Source organism: Dipodomys merriami, unplaced genomic scaffold, assembly GCF_024711535.1.
Source record: "Dipodomys merriami isolate MVZ:Mamm:240054 unplaced genomic scaffold, mDipMer1.0.p SCAF_422, whole genome shotgun sequence".
NCBI classification, from domain to species: domain Eukaryota; kingdom Metazoa; phylum Chordata; class Mammalia; order Rodentia; family Heteromyidae; genus Dipodomys; species Dipodomys merriami.
The window spans coordinates 264,871-281,869 of record NW_027205849.1 but is presented as its reverse complement, the minus strand read 5'-3'; the positions used below and the strand labels follow the sequence as shown (position 1 = coordinate 281,869).

General features: G+C 40.9%; 1 pseudogene; it reads left to right on the top strand.

Annotated features, from left to right (window-relative positions):
• The first annotated feature begins 608 nt into the window (after window positions 1-608).
• Window positions 609-9,954, top strand: LOC138807624 (serine/threonine-protein phosphatase 2A 56 kDa regulatory subunit alpha isoform pseudogene; annotated as a pseudogene).
• Window positions 9,955-16,999: the final 7,045 nt, after the last annotated feature.

The window sequence follows — 16,999 nt, the reverse complement described above, 5'->3', positions numbered from 1 at the left end:
GCGCCTAGGGGAGGAGGTTCGGACCGCTCCGCGCAGCCCAGGACGAGTGCGTGCGCGCCTGAGGTCGGGGCCGTGGTCCCGCGATGAGGAGCGCGCGCTGACAGGGCAGAGAGGGCACGGTTGTGGCTCCGAAGGACCCGCAATGGCAGCGCCCCGGGAGAAGGCTTCAGGCAGGGCAGACGGCAGCAGCCGCTGAGGAGCGGGCCGGGCCGGCGGCTGACGGGGACTGAGGGAACGGCAGGCGCGCTCGGCGTCCGCGCCCCTGCCCCCTCGCCGCCTCGGTGAGTCCCAACGTCGGGCTCCCTTCCACCCGCCCTGCGCGCCGGAGTCAACAACTTCACCCATCCCTCCGCCTGCCCCGGGAGAGCACCGCGCGGCGGGGACCCGGCGGCTCCGGCGTCGAGATGCGGCCGTGAGGCGTTGTCGGGCGGCGAGGAGAAGCTCGGTGGCTCCGGGGAGCGGGAGGACTGTGCGACCGGGGTTGCGGGCTCTGGCGGCCGCCGCTCCGCCTCCTCCTCCCGCCGTCGCCGCCTCCGCCGCTGTCGCTGCCGCTGTCCGGGCCGCTGTGCAAGCCGCATCCTGAGCTGCCAAGCGCCAGCGCCGTAGAGATGTTGTCGTCCTCGTCGTTGCCGCCGGCGGCGGTGGGGGCCGCCAGCGCCGCCGCCATCTCTGCTTCGGAGAAAGTGGACGGCTTCACCCGGAAATCATCGGTGCGCAAGGCGCAGGGACAGAAGCGCTCGCAGGGCTCCTCGCAGTTCCGCAGCCAGGGCAGCCAGGCGGAGCTGCACCCCTTACCCCAGCTCAAAGATGCTACTTTAAATGAACAACAAGAGCTTTTTTGTCAGAAGTTGCAGCAGTGTTGTATACTGTTTGATTTCATGGACTCTGTTTCAGACTTGAAGAGCAAAGAAATTAAAAGAGCAACACTGAATGAACTGGTTGAGTATGTTTCAACTAATTAATTGTTGAATCAGTGTATTCTGATATAGTAAAAATGATCAGTGCTAACGTCTTCCGTACTCTTCCTCCAAGTGATAACCCAGATTTTGACCCAGAAGAGGATGAACCCCCGCTTGAGGCCTCATGGCCTCACATACAATTGGTGTATGAATTCTTCCTGAGATTTTTGGAGAGCCCTGTTTTCCAGCCTAGCAATGCAAAATGATACATTGATCAGAAATTTGTACAGCAGCTCTTGGAGCTTTTTGATAGTGAAGATCCCAGAGAACGTGACTTCCTGAAGACTGTACTGCATTGAATTTATGGGAAATTTCTTGGATTAAGAGCATTCATCAGAAAACAATTAACAATGGGGGGAGGGGGGAGGCTGAGAAGGGAGGTGAAGGGTAAACAAAGGAGGAGGCTTCAATGCTTGGTAAGAAATGTATGCATTATCCTGCCCATGTAATTGTAGCCCCTCTGTACAGTATGTTCTCAAATAAAATAAAATAAAATTTTTAAAAAAAGAAAACAATTAACAACATTTTCCTCAGGTTTATATATGAAACAGAACATTTCAATGGTGTTGCTGAACTTCTTGAAATACTAGGAAGTATTATCAATGGCTTTGCATTGCCACTGAAAGCAGAACATGAACAATTTCTAATGAAGGTTCTTATTCCTGTGCATACTGCAAAAGGATTAGCTTTGTTTCATGCTCAGGTAATCAGAGGACTGCTGAAATTTTGGCCCAAAACATGCAGTCAGAAAGAGGTGATGTTTTTAGGAGAAATTGAAGAAATCTTAAGTGTTAATGAGCCAACACAGTACAAAAAAATTGAAGAGAAGAGTTCCGGGAAGATGGCGGAGGAGAAGCTGGAATCTGAACAAGCTCTCGCATAGAAAGGAGTTTTAGAGTTCCAGTGAACAGTCCTAAGCCAGAGAATCACACCAAGTGTGTCATCACAGGACAGAGAGTTAGACAAGAGAGGGGAAGCCAAGGAAACGCAGCAGCTGCCGCTCCGGCGGCGGCGGCGGCGACCACTGCCGCGCGGAGACATACCTGAGACACAGAGAGTCAGGGACGAAGGAGCCAGACGCAGTGGACGAGCGGATTCTACTCAACACCAACAAGAACCGACAAGGAGCGAACATCTTCATCCTGCTGTTTGCAGACCAGAGACGACCCAGGATCCAAGACTCGGCGTGAGTACAAGCCCGACGTCCTCACTCCTCAGGGAGCAGAGGAGGGAAGGCCACCCCTCCCCCCCCCCAGCACCTGTGATCTCCATCTTGGATACCGACAAAGTTCGGAGGAGCTGCTAGCTCCAGCTCAGGCCTTGGAATAAAATGAGTCATTTAGCAGGTCACAAGAACTTAACGGCGAAGTGACCTGCCAGACTCAGCTCCATCCAGGGAAAAGTCACCCAGCTCAGGCGCCAGCCATCGGAGGGCCTTGCTTCACTGGGTAACCAGAGCCAGAGGCTGCCCCTCCCTCTAGCAGCCACCACAATCAATTGAAAAACAGAAACCCTGAGAATGGCTCCAGGCTGGGCACTGTGAGCTTTATCACAAAATAGCCCCAGGGAAAAGCTACTGTTTATTGAAAGGCCTCAACTCTACCCAGAACCTAGCCTCATCACCACATCCCCCTCTTTTGTGACTCTCAAAGCAGACCACCCTCCCAGAAAACTAACCTGGGAGGGGGATCTCAAAATCTTGGGTAAAGCAGAGCATTTTTCTGCCTCTTCCAACCAACCGACTTAAGAAACCAATCAAGCCACAGGACCTCAAGCTGACCAGAGACTCCAACAAGAGACTGGTAGCAGACAAAAGGGAAATACAGGATTCTTCCCACTCCTCCCCCCAACCCCCAAAAAAAAAATCAAAAGACTTTTTTTTCTTTTTTCTTTTTTTTTTCTTTTTTTCTTCTTCTTCTTCTTTTCTTTTTTTTGCTTGTTTTTTGTTTTTTGTTACCTTATATATATATATATATATATATATATAAATTTTTTTCCCTTCTAAAACTTTTATTAATCTTTAATTTTTGCCTCTTCTGAAAAAATAATTGTTTTCCAGTAACCTTTTTTTTTTCTCATCTTATAATTTTTATTTTAGGAATACGTGAATGAGAGTTTTCCTTTCTTTTCTTGTCTTCTTTCTCTTTTTCTTTCTTTCTTAATTATCTTTTTGTTTTTTATCTAGCTCTACTGAACTTCTGATCTTTTCTTCTCCCGTTCCCATCCTTAAAGCTTTTCACATCTCCTCTATGTCCCTCCCCTTCTCTGAACATATTCGCATTCCTCTCTAAATAGATGGTCTTTTAACCTCTATAATAACATTAATTTTTACGTTTCTATTCTTTTTCTGGTCTCTCTTTATTCCCCTTTCCGTCTCTTCTTTTTCTCTCTCTCTCTACTTGCATCCTACCCAACTCACTTCCTGCACTGTGATTAGGACATAGTTAACTCTCCCTGTGCCTCCCCACACCAATCTATTCCCATTTTTTACCCACATCTCTCCCTAATCCTAATAATTTCTGGTTTTCAAAATTCTTTTCTGCGGTTCGAAGTCCTTTAACATATAGTCGTTTGATGTTGAATAGATGTATCTGTTGAACTAGATTGTATCTGTAGACTATTGACTGTACAAATGCAAACTTTGGTTGATGGTTGCCTTAAGATAGTGTTCTAGCACAAAACTGGTGCAATCTTTATCTCAAATGGGCCGAGTAAGCCGGAAAAACACAAGAAAAATGGCAAATTCGGGTATCTCAATTCCCAACCTTGATAATCAGGGATTAGAACAGATAAAGAATAATCCAGAGGAGAGTTCCCAAATAGCTCTACAAACACTAATAGCAAACATGATAAATGAGAAGTTTGACAATGTACAAAGGACTCTGTATGAGTGTGATAGGGAGAGAGAGGAGGCATCCCAGAAGTTTATACAGGAATATCATAAGCGTGAGGAAGCTTCTCAAAAACTGATACAGGATTTGCGTGAACAACTTGAGAATACTCAAAGAGAAAGGGAGGAATGGCGTGAGCAGGCAGAGAACACTCAAAGAGAACTGCAGGAATCCCACAGAAGGGAGGAAACTAATCAAAGAGTAATTCACGAATTAAGAGACCAGGTAGAGAATACACAAAGATCACTAAAGGCATTCATGGAATCCATTAACAAAGAGCTGAAGGAAGTCAGGGAGACCACAAAGGGAATGCTGAATGGAACCCAACAGAAGGAATGGGAGTCCAAAGAAACCATAACCAATCAACTAAGTGATTTGAGAACAAACACTGAACACCAAATTAAGGAAGTAAAGAAAATCATACAAGACCTAAAACCGAGCTTCAACAAAGAACTTGAAGCCATCAAAGCTGACCAATTAGAAGGAAAAGAGATAAAAAACAAAGTAGAGAGTCTTGACAGCAGGTTAGACCATGCAGAAGATCGAATCTCAGGGATTGAAGACAGCCTAGATATTATAGAGAAAGAACATACAACCATCCAAGACAAGTCCAAGAAATATGATAGGTCTATCCAACACCTGGAAGACACCATCAGAAGGCCCAATCTAAGGATAATGGGTGTAGAGGAGCACCTAGAAACAGAAGTTAATGGTCTAGGAAATTTGTTTAACAGAATCCTAGCAGAGAACTTCCCAAACATACAAAAAGATAGGCCTATTCAGATACAAGAAGCTTTTAGAACCCCAAATAGACCAGACCAGAATAGGACATCCCACTGTCACATTATAATCCACACAGGATCAACCCAGACCAAGGAAAAGATCCTTAAAGCTGTCAAGGAGAAAAGGTTAATCACCTATAAAGGGAAACCAATTAGAATTACCTCAGATTTCTCAGCAGAGACAATCAAAGCAAGAAGAGCCTGGAATGATGTATGCCATGCCCTAAAAACAAACAACTATCAACCAAGAATACTGTACCCAGCTAAACTCTCCTTCATAACTGAAGGCCAAATAAAAACCTTCCATAGCAAAGAAAAATTGAAACAATACATCTCCACCAAACCAGCCCTGCAAAAGATTCTTAAAGATGTCCTACACATAGAAAACCAACAAGAACGCAACAAAGGCCAAGAAACTGCACCCAAACTGAGAATCCAAGAACCTTAGGAAGAACCCAGTTTTCACAGACCCAAGAAGGTGGATAACATGGCAGGAACCCCCAAATACCTCTCAGTACTATCTCTTAACGTTAACGGACTGAACTCTCCAATTAAGCGACATAGACTGTCTAGTTGGATTAAAAAACAAGACCCCTCTATCTGCTGCCTGCAGGAGTCACATCTTGCCAGTAAAAACAAACATATTTTCAAAGTTAAAGGCTGGAACAAAATCTACCAAGCAAATGGCCCTCATAAACAGGCGGGAGTTGCAATCCTAATATCAGATAAAATAGACTTCAAACTAAAATTCGTGAGAAGAGATAAAGAAGGTCGCTACATACTAATTAAAGGATCTCTCCTTCAGGAGGATATTACAATTCTAAATATCTATTCGCCAAACAATGGAGCACCCAAATTTATCAAAGAAACACTACTTTCCCTCAAATCCCATATAGATCCAAAGACATTAATTGTTGGGGATTTTAACACACCACTCTCCCCACTAGATAGATCAACTCGGCAAAAACTCAACAGAGAAACCGCAGATCTAAACAGCTGCATAGATCAACTAGACTTAACAGACATTTACCGAACATTTCACCCAGCAGCAACAGAATACACGTTCTTCTCAGCAGCACATGGAACGTTTTCTAAAATAGACCACATTTTTGGCCACAAAGCAAACTTGTCTAAATTCAGAAACATTGAAGTTATACCTTGCATTCTCTCTGACCACAAGGGAATAAAATTAGATCTCAACACCAAAAGCCACCAAAGAAAGTCCGGTATCACATGGAGGCTGAACAACACACTGCTGAATCATGAGTGGGTCATGGAAGAGATTAGAAAGGAAATTCAAATGTTCATGCTATTCAACAAAAATGAACACACAAATTACCAGCTCCTCTGGGACACAGCAAAGGCAGTACTCAGAGGCAAGTTTATAGCTCTGAGCTCCTACATCAACAAATTGGAGAGATCGGAAACTAGCAATTTAATGACACATCTAAACCTCCTTGAAAAAGAGCAGCAAGATAAACCCCAATCCAGTAGACGGAAAGAAATAATCAAAATTAAATCAGAATTAAATGAATTAGAATCCAAAAAAACTATAGAAAGAATCAACAAAACAAAGAGTTGGTTCTTCGAAAAACTTAACAAAATTGACAGACCCTTAGCAAACCTTATCAGAAAAAGGAGAGAACACACTCAAATTAATAAACTCACAGATGAGAATGGAAACATCACCACGGAAACAACCAAGATTCAGAACATTATAAGGGAATACTTCTCAAAACTTTATGGTAATAAGTTTGAGAACTTGACAGAAATGGACCTTTTCCTAGCAAATATTGACATGCCAAAACTAAACCAAGATGAGTTAAACCAGCTTAACAGGCCCATATCAAGCATTGAAATAGAAACAGCAATAAGAGACCTCCCAGCTAAGAAAAGTCCAGGACCAGATGGTTTTACAGCGGAATTTTACAAGGCCTTCAAAGCAGAGCTCACACCAATACTCCTCCAACTCTTCAATGAAATTGAAAGAGAAAGCTCACTACCGAACACATTCTATGAAGCCATCATAACCCTCATCCCAAAACCAGGCAGGGACTCATCAAAGAAAGAGAACTATAGACCCATTTCTTTGATGAACATTGATGCAAAACTTCTCAACAAAATTTTGGCCAATCGACTTCAACAATTCATCCAAAAAATCATACACCATGATCAAACAGGATTCATTTCAGGGATGCAAAGCTGGTTCAATATACGCAAATCAATTAATATTATTCATCACATCAACAGGAGCAAGAATAAGAACCACATGGTTATCTCAATAGATGCAGAAAAAGCATTTGACAAGATCCAACACCCCTTTATGATGAAAGTTCTGGAAAAATTAGGAATCCATGGAACATTCCTCAATACAATAAAGGCTGTATATGACAAACCTACAGCCAGCATTATACTCAATGGTGAAAAACTAAAGCCATTTCCTCTTAACTCAGGAACAAGACAAGGATGCCCACTCTCTCCACTTCTCTTCAATCTAGTATTAGAATGCCTAGCTACAGCAATAAGACAAGATGCAGACATAAAGGGGATCCAAATAGGGAAAGAAGAAATAAAACTCTCCCTCTTTGCAGATGACATGATCTTGTATTTAAAGAATCCCATAGACTCCACTCCCAAATTACTCAAGCTGATTCAAAACTTTGGCAAAGTAGCAGGTTATAAAATTAACCCCCAAAAATCAATGGCTTTTCTATATGCCAACAATGAGAAAAGTGTGGCTGAAATTAGGAAAGCAACTCCCTTTGTAATAGCCCCACAAAAAATAAAATACCTAGGTATTAACTTAACCAAAGAAGTGAAGGACCTCTATGATGAAAACTTCAAAATCTTGAAAAAGGAAATCAACACAGAACTTAAAAAATGGCAAAACCTCCCATGCTCCTGGATTGGCAAGATTAACATCGTGAAAATGGCAATACTTCCCAAGGCTATCTACAAATTCAACGCGATACCTATCAAAATTCCACCCTCATTCTTCAAGGAAATAGAGGAGGCAATCCAAAAATTCATATGGAACAATAAAAGACCCCGAATAGCAAAAATGCTCCTCAATGGAAAGAACACTGCTGGAGGAATATCAATACCAAATTTCAAACTCTACTATAAAGCCATAGTAATCAAAACAGCTTGGTATTGGCATAAGAACAAACCTCAGGACCAATGGAATAGAATTGAAAACCCAGAAATGAACCTACAGACCTATAGCCATCTAATCTTCGATAAGGAAGCTAAAACAATAGAATGGAAGAAAGACAGCCTCTTCAGTAAATGGTGCTGGCAAAATTGGTTAAGTACATGTAGAAAACTAAAGCTAGATCCTTATATATCACCCTGCACCAGAATCAACTCCAAATGGATCAAAGACCTTGAACTCAAAGCAGACACTCTGAAAACATTACAGGATGGAATAGGAGAAACCCTAGGTCTCCTTGGCTCAGGTCGAAATTTTCTGAATAGAGACCCGGAAGCACAACAAATCAAAGAAAGGTTGGACAAATGGGATTGCATAAGATTGCAGAGCTTCTGCAGGGCAAATGACATAGCTGGCAAGATCAATAGAAAGCCCACCGATTGGGAGAAGATCTTTACTAGCCATACAACGGACAAGGGTCTCATATCTAAAATATACTTGGAACTCAAAAAATTAAACCACCCAACAACAAATCCTCAAAGAAACAACTGCCCAATAAATAAGTGGGCGAAAGACTTAAAGAGAAGCTTCTCTGAAGAAGAAACAAGGATGGCCAATAGACACATGAAGAAATGTTCAACATCCCTAGCCATAAAAGAAATGCAAATCAAAACAACATTGAGATATCACCTCACTCCAGTTAGAACAGCAAAAATCAAGAACTCTAACAACAACAGATGCTGGAGGGGATGTGGACAGAAAGGAACCTTACTTCATTGTTGGTGGGAATGTAAACTTGTTCAACCACTTTGGAAAGCAGTATGGAGGTTCCTCAAAAGACTTCACATAGATCTCCCCTATGATCCAGCAATCCCACTTTTGGGCATTTACCCAAATGTTTACAAACAAGACCACACTAAAGCTACCAGCACAACTATGTTTATTGCAGCATTATTTACCAGAGCTAAGCCATGGAACCAACCCAGATGCCCCTCAGTAGATGAATGGATCAAGAAAATGTGGTATATATACACAATGGAATTCTATGCCTCCATCAGAAAGAATGACATTTCCCCATTTGTTAGGAAATGGAAAGGTTTGGAAAAAATTATATTAAGTGAAGTAAGCCAGGCCCAAAGAAGCATAGGTCCCATGGTTTCCCTTATTTGCAATATCTAGTATAGGTATGAGTCAAGCGGAAAAGGTCAGATAATGTGATGTTAGAAAAATGAACCCTTAAATATGTATTTTAATGTTTTCGTTTCTTTCATGCATGTGTTTCTAACGCAATTATAAGATTATTTCTTTGTTGCTTTGTATGTCCCTCCCCCACAGTGTAACCTCTGCTTTCACTATATTTGATGTCAGTATAACATGTGGAGGAGATGGGGACAAACAAGTCGTTTAAGGATTCAGGTGGACCTGTTGCAACAATGAGAAGTACAAAATGTCATGTCAAAACCAGCTTTACAATGTCGGTGTGGGGGGGGAAGGGGGTATAATTGGGTGGGGGGAGGGGGGTAAAATTGGTTGGGGGGACGGGGGAGGCGGGGAAGGGAACTGAAGGGTAAACAAAGGAGGAGGCTGCAATGCTTGGTAAGAAATGTTTGCATTATCCTGCCCATGTAATTGTAGCCCTCCCTGTACAGTATGTTCTCAAATAAAATAAAATACAATTAAAAAAAAAAATTGAAGAGCCACTTTTTAAGCAGATCTCAAAGCGTGTCTCCATTTCTCATTTTCAGGTTGCAGAAAGAGCATTGTACTTTTGGAATAATGAATATATTCTTAGTTTGACTGAAGAGAACATTGATAAAATTCTGCCAATTATGTTTGCCAATTTGTACAAAATTTCCAAAGAACACTGGAATCCAACCATTGTAGCACTGGTGTATAACGTGTTGAAAACGCTAATAGAGATGAATGGCAAGCTGTTTGATGACCTTACTAGTTCATACAAAGCTGAAAGACAGAGAGAAAAAAAGAAGGAACTGGAACGTGAAGAATTATGGAAAAAATTAGAAGAGCTAAAGCTAAAGAAGGCTTTAGAAAAACAGAACAGTGCTTACAACATGCATAGTATTCTCAGCAATACAAATGTCAACTAACAGCCTACCGCCCCTATTGGGTAGGCACAGTTTTGTACACTTTTTTGAAACATGTAAAAATTGCAAAGCAAAAGTGGAAATATATCCTTAGGGATCTACTGTTGAAATGACTCAGGAATATGTGCCACGTTTGATCATTTGGTCATATTTATCATTTTTGTCATCTTGAGTGTTCCTTGACCCTGCATAAATTTGCCTCCACCTTCCATGAAGGCCTATTAAAATGAAAATCATATCAAGGAACATTTTTTCCCCTCCAACCTATATTTTGTATTGTAGAATGTAGGCAAACTTCATGGTAGCAGTTCTTTTTTACGTAGGAAGAAAATATCAGGGTATCTATGACCACATTTCAATATTTAGTATTTAAACCAAACATGGTTAACCTAGGATAGTTTTTTTCTTTTTTTGGGGGGGGGTCCAGTCATGGGGTCTGAACTCTGCGCCTGGGCACTGTCCCTCAGCTCTTCAGCTCAAAGCTAGCACTCTACCACTTGAGCCACAGAACCACTTCGGGCTTTTTTTTTTTTTTTTTGCTTATGTGGTGCTGAGGAATCAAACCCAGGACCTCATGCATGCAAGGCAAGCCCTCTAACACTGAGCCACCTTCCCAGCCCAACCTAGGATATTTTTATGTGATAACTAAATCAAATCTTATAAGGGACCAAAAAATCATTAGCTTCTTTCTGAAGTACTGCTGCTGTGTTTTAACATTCATGTGGACACTGCTTTTCATAGATGTGGTCATGTTCTATGTTCTGTATTCCATGTGATATCCTGAATGTGTTCTGTTTGCTTATTATAGTACTTGTTAATAGAAGATCTAAATAGGATGTATGGTGATATAGTACATGAAAATGCAGAAATAATATTTGTGTAATTCATTGTTACCCTGATATGTACTAAAATTTTATCAAAAAATGATAATATAATTTTTAAGATACCTCCTTAGGCTTATTGTTGTCATGCCAGGTTATTGTCTCCTTAGAATTTTTTTTGGGGGGGGTCTGGTCCTGGGGCTGAACTCTGGGCCTTGGCACTGTCCCTCAGCTCTTCAGCTCAAGGCTATTGCTCTACCACCTGTGCCATAGCGCCACTTTTGGCTCTTTTCTTTTTGCTTATGTGGTGCTGAGGAGTAGAAACCAGTGCCTCATGCATGCAAGGCAAGTACTCTACCACTGAGCCACCTTCCCAGCCGTCCATAGAATTTTTACCTTGTCTCTATTACTACCAGCAGAAATGTGTTTGCATGCATTAGGGAAACTGTAAATTTTTATTGGTCTTGGGCTTCAATTCTGGGCCTGGTTGTTGTCAATCAGCTCTTCGGGTCAAGGTGAGTGCTCTAGCATTTGAGTCACAGTGCTACTTTCAGTTTTCTGGTGGTTTATTGGAGATAAGTGTCTCATGGACTTTCCTGCCTGGACTGGCCTTGAACCATGATCCTCAGACCTTAGCCTCCTGCGTAGATTGGATTACACGCATAAGCCACCAGCGCCCTACAAATCTGTGTATTTTAATGACCAGGTTTATATATTGTCAAATATTTCTAATTTGCTATTTAATTCTCCCAGTGAATAGATAACACAGCAAGCTGCAAATATTTTATGTAACACAAAATCATACCTGCAGCATAAAGAAATTCCAGATTGGAGTTCTCATAACCCAGGTCTGATTTCTTGATGGAAATGTGCCATTACAGAATTTGGTATCATTTGAGGATGTGGCTGTGGACTTCACCTGGAAGGAGTGGCAGGATCTGGATCCTGGTCAGAGGACCCTTCATAGAGATGTGATGCTGGAGACCTATAGCAACCTCATGTCCTTGGCTGAGCAAAGGTCATTTTTACTTGGAAGATCAAGTGCTTTTTATTTTACTAGACATTAAACTGTTCATGTTATTTAGGGATAAGATTCCAGTCCATGGGAAGTGTCATTTCTTTCTAAGGGAAACTTCAACTTGAGTATATGTAACTCAAGAGCTAATTTTATTCTCACTCTTTAAGAAAGCAAATCATTAGTTGGACAAAAGTCCTAAACTATGTTCCACTAATAGTAGACTGACTTCCCAGACTTGGAATGAGTATTGTAGGTGGATCTACAGTCTAGATAGAATATACATTACTACTGATTATGATGTGGAAATCAGTAGTTGAAAGTGTATATTTGTAAGCCAAACCCAACATAGAGTTTAGTGCCTCAAACTTCGAATTCTAGATACTCTGGAGGCTGAAATCTGAAGATTTTCATTTGAAGACAGCAACTGTAGAAAAATGACCATGAGACTCTTATCTTCAATTAACCATTCAAATACTAGAAATGTAGCTAAGATTCAAACTAGTGGAATGCTAGCTTTGAGCAATAGAGCTGAGTTCAAGCCAAACAATTGGCACAATAAACCAAAGCTGGGGAAAGTCCACAATTGAGCTGTTAAGAATTGAGAAACCATGGGCTGGGAAGGTGGCTCAGTGGTAGAGCACTTGCCTTGCATGCTTGAGGTCCTGTGTTCGATTCCTCAACACCACGTAAGCAGAAAAAAAAGCAAGAAGTGATGCTGTGGCTCAAGTGGTAGAGTGCTAGCCTTGAGCTGAAGATCTGAGGGACAGCACCCAGGCCCAGAGGTCAGGCCCCATAACCGGACCCGCCCCCACCCCCAAAAAATAACATTTGAGAAATAAGATTTAGTAGCAACCTTGGAAACAGGATGTCTGCGACCTTACATTAATGATAACCCAGCCAGAGCAATAGTTCTCCACTATTTCTTAATCACAGGGCTCTGTGTTCCTAAACCTAAATTGATTCTCAAGCTGGAGCTAGGTGCAGAACCATGGATAAGAGAAGGCTCAGAAGAGAATTTCACATGTGAGTTAAAGAATCTTGAATGGTAATGATGGGTCCAGAGCCCAGTTGGTCTGTTTAACTTGAGCTGTACAGAGCAATAGTATTCCTAGTACCCCTGAGTCATGTATGGCAGAGAAGTAGGTGATCCTTTGTCTCAAGGAATTGTCAATCCAGAATTCACGTGGAGACAAACTGAATTTGGTGTGCCAGTGTAGTTATTGTTAGCAATTCTCTTGTCTTTAGAGAAGTCATTCTTAAAGAAAAAAACACAATGAGAAATGTAGAAAAGGAGAACTCATTTTCCTTTAAACTAGTATTATGCAGGTAGGAGGAAAATAGGAGTATGATAGGCCTGCTATCCTCTGATCGGGACAATTTCTTATCAGTGGTGCGGGGCATAGAGTGAGATTCAGAATGGAAGCATTAAGAATACGTAGATGAATAATTTGAGTAAATATTTCCTGGAGAAAAATAGAAAAATCTGAAAAACAGAAAACATTCTTTTCTATTGTAAAATATCAGTACTACTTTCTTAATTACTATATTGTGTAGAAAAGTATATATTCTGCATAAAGCAATGCTTTGATATTTGAAAATCTAGTAACAGAACGTGTTGAGTGGGATGGTGTATTTCAATATTATCCAAAGCATGTAGAAACAACCAGTCTCGACAAGTAATTCAGAGATTGAAGTTATTAACTCGTGTCTTTTTTACTAAGGAATAGTTTGTTAGGGTAATTTGATAAACTCTTCTTAGAAAAATGAGCTCTGGCCCTTTAGGACTGGATTCAGATCATCTCCAACATGGTTAGGGGAGCAATAGATGGGTAAAGACTGTTATGATAGGAGGCAAGAACATGAGAACAACCAGTTTTCTATTGCTCCTTTATGTCTCCCTCTGTATGTGTGATATATACCTTATAATACAAATGACTTACTTATTCCAGCTCATTTTTGAATGGAAGATCTGATGGAAGATATTACTCCTTATTGCAGTACATCCATAGTAGTAAAATCTTTCTCAGAGTGGTAACAATGCTTGATAGGAAATGTATTCAAGACTTCCTCATATAATTGTATAATCAATCTATACAGTATCTTTACAACAAAAATTCAAAATTTTTGTGGATAAATAAAAACAAGAGTCTCTGCATTTTGTCTTGGGGGAGAACCCCAAAATGTCTTCAGTGCTTGCTTTTTTCTTTAAATAATTACTGATGATGAACAACTTGTGATTGATTCACTCTTAGCCCATTTAGTTGTTCTGCTATGATAAAACACCAGTGTGGACAATGTGATGAGCCTGCATTTTCTCAATGTTCTAGAGGCTGATTACAAATTTTATTGCCCTTACTTTGAAATACATTATGATGTTCCATATTTTGTTTGTGCAATGAGTATATATCCATGCCATGAGTATATATCCAAAACCCAGAACACATATATTTCTGAAGTGGGTATCTTTTTTTTTTTTTTTTTGGTCCAGTTGTGGGGCCTGAACTCTGGGCCTTGGCACTGTCCCTCAGCTCTTCAGCTCAAGGCTCGCGCTCTACCACTTGAGCAACAGCGCCACTTCCAGCATTTTTCTTTTTGCTTATGTGGTGCTGAGGAATCGAACTCAGGGTCTCATGCATTCAAGGCGAGTGCTCTACCACTGTGCTATCTTTCCAGCCCCGAACACATATATTTCTTTGATATGAGAAGAAGGCTTTCATTTGCTATCTCATAAGGGACCAAGATAGATAAGACATTAGGCAAAATAAGACATTTTGCAATCATTCGCAAAAATTTAAGTTAACAAAAAATAAAACTATCTGCCACTTGAGCTATAGCATCACTTCTAGGCCGAGAGGAAGGAAGGAAAGAAGGAGGGATGTGAGAGAGGGAAAGAGGAAGGCAAGAAGGAAGAAGAAGGAAGAAACAAACTATTCAAAAGAAGAATGTTTAATATTTGGTGAATGAGAGAATTATTCTTTCAGAGGTGGGGCTCAAGAAAAATGGCTTTTACATAAAGCAAATTCTTGAACTGTTTAGAAAATGATACAGACGCTGTAACATTTTATGAATTGATTTATTAATTCAGTAATATTAAGTAAGGTGGTCAGGTATGGCTGGTGCCCTATTAGCCACATGGTGGATGGTGGGGTCTGGCATCTTGCTTTCATGCAGGGGGAAGGAAATGCCCCATCCATCACTTGCCTCCCAACTGATGGTTGTGGCTGGATCCCTGCAAACAGACATGGGCATTTGGCTGATATGTTACTCAATCTGTTAGTCCAGTACCTGGGACTGGGAATTTCCTGTGGACTTGCCTCCTGCTTAGGCCCTATTAGGCAGTGGCATCAAACACCATGCCATATGTCTCTGTGATCATGTCCTGTGTCCTGTGTCCTGGCTTTTCTCTGGTCATCATAGTGTCCCAATTCAGCACTCTCTTGGTTCTGATTGGTTTCTTGGTGTTATTTATATTCTTTTTTTTCCTTTCTGTCCTGTTTCCAAGCTGTCTAAGTGTATTTGTGGACTGCAAGTCTTTGTTACAACAGGCTGCTTGCAGACTGCTAGCTGTGTAATAAACACTGCAGTATTCCATCTTCCAAAATGTGGCTTCCAACAAATATAGTGTCTTCTTTTACCGAAACACAAAGGTTGACCTAAATTTAGAATTTCTAGAGCCAAGATAGATGCCCCTGTATAGTTACGTAATTAAAGATATCCTGGAAGCATTTAGAAAAAATGTCTGTTGCATCAGAAAGTGCTTAATTAGTAAACCAAGACCAAGACTCCAGATTCTATATAAGCCAATCATTCTAGATATGTCCAGAGCTGTTTGGTTACATGAAGAGCTCTATTTTCACACTTGCATGAAGAAATGTTTTTTTGACAATATGAGGTGTTGAACTCAGGAACTGAGTTGAAGCCAACCAGAGCTGGCTTCAAAGGAGATTCTCTCATCTTGGCCTCCATAAAAGCTAGGAATCAAAGCATGAGCCCTGTGGCTGTTCTGAAGATATCTCTGTCTGGGAACAAGAGGTTTCATTCAGTGCTTCGCCTCCAGCTTCCTATCCCTTCAACAATTTCAGTATTTATTTTCATTGTTCAATGAGAATCCTTAAATCCTGCCTATGATTCCATTTACAAGATAAGGACAGTGGGCTTCACATTGCCAGATTTAGCTAGGTTGCTAGCTTAACCCCTTCCCTCACACTGTTCACCCTTCTGCTTATCTATTGAGGCATAGTTAAAAAAATAGGGGGATTGGGAGGCCCTTGGCCTTCCTACTTGTAATACACACACACACACACACACACACACACACACACACACACACACACACACACACACACACCGGCCATTTGGATATAGCTCATTCTGTTTTTACAAACTGGATGCTTTCTGATAAAGGATGGTTCATGGACTGGAGTCCTTTTATCTAAGCCCGTCATATATCTGTAATTAAAAGGCACATACCAACATACCACATTCATTCAAAGTATCCCTGATGATAACATTTTATTATTGATTTTATCATTTTTGTTATTATAATTTGGCCAACACTATTGCTTGAGTTCAAAATTTAAGGGACTTACTGATCACTGAATTGGTAAAGCACCCTTTGCTTCTTTTAATTTAAAACCAGCAATTAAAATGAGCAATTACACTCCCCCATGTGTGGAATCTTAGCTACTCAGGAAGCTGAAATTAGAAACGTAATATTTGTAGGCCATTCCATGCAAAAGCTTCATGAAAATGGTATCTTAGCCAATAAAAGATGGATCTGCTCATATGTGCCTATCTTGTTTGCTACTTGTGATATGTAATTATTACAATTAGTGTGTAGAAAGGCCCAGACAAAGAAGGCAGACCCTAAGGTGAAAAAATCAGTGATACAAAAGGGCATCTGGTATAGAAGGTAAAGGAAGCCTCACAAATTTTTGCCCCTGAATTCAACCTGAGGACCACTAATATGATCTGTGCAAACAATACATTCTTCCAAATATTTAGTGGAAGCATTTGAATGTGGTTTGCATTATGATAGGTAAACAGTTCTTTACCAAGTCATTGCAAAAGGACCTTTGCATATGTCTATATGATATTATGAATTTTATATCCTATTCGGTAGAAACCATGAATCCTGCTTGGATCAAGTAGTTAAGATCTCCTGATCTAATGGCACTGGTGCTTCACATCGGGATTCTTAGTTGCTCAAAATTATGAGGTTTATAGATCACAATTGAAAGGCCAACTAGATAGGAAATGCTGTGAGACATCA